The following is a 2,382-nucleotide window of genomic DNA, read 5'->3' as shown; positions in this document are numbered from 1 at the left end:
TAGTTGTAGAAGCAGCATAATATCAATTAGTTTGACTGTTAAATGTCCCTAAAGCTGAAGGTTCAGAGGGAGTGGGTGCCGCTGTCACGTGATTGCTTCAGCGTGTCAGTTGGGATGTTTTCCTCAGCTCCTTCTCTGCCCTGTTTTTGAGACAAGATCTCTCATTGGATCTAGAACTGGTTACTTTGGCTAGACTGGCTGGAAAACAAACCCCCAGGATGCACCTTGCTCTGTCTCCCAGATATTACGTGGGTATCTGGGATCTGAACTCAAGTCCTCAAGCTTCCACAGCAAGCACTTCACCTCTGAACTCCTTCCCCACCCCCACTTCGATTTTAGTTAAGGGGCTACAACCTGTTTGTTATAACTGATGGTCTGTGTAAAATAGTAACAGACTGAAATATTCGTCACATCATCTCCCAAGCGATTTCAGATTTCACTTTTAGAGCTAATTTGAAAATCCTAGTATGTACTTACGGGTTTTTTTTTTGTTTTTTAATTTTAATACACTGTTGAAGATAAAAGAAAATACAAGAAGCACTTATTTTCTGCTCCCGAAAAGAACTAACGTAGACAGATTTTAGTTAGCCCCTTACCTCAGAGGGCTGGGAAAGGACTTCTGAGATTTACATGTATAAAGTCATTGAGAGTATCTGGCATGAGCCATTTTTGAAAGGGTCCCTTTCACATGACACATATATTGAGACAACCCCGAGATGATGATGATGATTCGGGTGCGGGAAGATCAGGACCAGAAGAAAGGGAGAAGCTGGGAGGTGGTGGCACACGCCTTTAATCCCAGCACTCGGGAGGCAGAGGCAGGCGGATCTCTGTGAGTTCGAGACCAGCCTGGTCTATAAGAGCTAGTTCCAGGACAGGCTCCAAAGCCACAGAGAAAAAAAAAAAAAAGAAAGGGAGAACAAAATGGGAAGAAGGAGATCCAAGAGGGTTGTTATGGAGTCACAACCACCAATCAGACAGGCTGGAAGGGAGGGGCCATGGTATATGTATGGTTCACACCTCTGAGGTTCTCCCTTCCATGACTGTTCTTTGAGAGGTAACTTGCCTTCTACGTGCAATCCCTGTGTTACTGCAGGTGGAAGAGCTCCACAGCGAGAGACAGAACAGGCACTGCTACCAGAAGCCCAGCCACTGCAGGTAGCAAGCCAGGAGGGCCCTCTCCACTGCTGCCTTTCAAGCTAAGGGGCACACCAGTATTTCCATAAATGTCCCATCAAAACAGCGTGCACTCTTGGAAACAAGAAACAAATGGAATACCAAGGTATGTGATGATTAGAATCCCTCTGCAAACTGCTGCCATGTCTTTGCTCTGTCATGGGGACTCTAACCCTCCGAAGCTGTAAACCAGATTAAACACTTTCTTTTATATGTTGCCCTGATCCTGGTGTTTTATCACTGCAATAGAACAGTGACTAATAGACTACTAAGTTTGATTCCAGAGCCCACGGTGGAAGAAGAGAACAAACAGCCAAACATTGTCCTATGACATCTGAACGTGTACACCCCTCTGCACACCACATGCACACAGTAATAATAAAAATTAAAAATCAAAAAGAAAGTTGAGACCAATAAAGAAAGGTAACTGGCTTCCACATATATCTATGTATGCACGTAGACATGCAGCCCTCTCCTTATACATATGAACAAGCACACATACATATGCCACACCATACACATAAAGAACATATTTATTCTTTGTCCTGAAATGTTCTCAACTCATTGTTAACTTTCAGTTTCTAACAGTACATATTTGCTCCATATTGGGAGCAAAAGCATTCAAGAAAGTAATGCCATGAATTCTACCATTCTCTCCCTCCAAAAAACAAACAAACAAACAAACAAGCAAACAAAAAAAGATTAAGGGTAGGAAATCAAATAAATGTGATATTTAACCCTCTTGTTGGATACTGGTGAGATTTCTTGGAAGAAGGGGTTGATATATTTATGCATTTTAACATTCATCCTTAGCCTGAAATTAGATCTCTGGGTTCATGCAGCCAGAAGAAAAGATCACATGACTCACTGGAAACACTGGGTATTTTGAAAAATGAACGACAACCATAGCACCTACTTTCTAATCATCTTCAAAGACAAATTACTAAGAGGAGAGTGGAGAATGTCATCCCCGTGGTCCCCATGAAGCTCCGAGGAGGGCAGATGTGCTGACTGTATGCTGAGAAGTTGGAAGGATGCTACTATGCTTTCACTGGGCCTCACTTCTGGTTGTGTGTGTGTGTGTGTGTGTGTGTGTGTGTGTGTATGTGTGTGTGTATGTGTGTGTATGTATGTGTGTATGTGTATGTGTGTATGTGTGTATGTGTGTGTATGTGTGTATGTGTGTGTATGTGTGTGTATGTGTGT

Source organism: Microtus ochrogaster, chromosome 5, assembly GCF_000317375.1.
Source record: "Microtus ochrogaster isolate Prairie Vole_2 chromosome 5, MicOch1.0, whole genome shotgun sequence".
In the NCBI taxonomy this organism is placed as follows: Eukaryota; Metazoa; Chordata; class Mammalia; order Rodentia; family Cricetidae; genus Microtus; species Microtus ochrogaster.
This window is presented reverse-complemented; position numbering follows the sequence as displayed.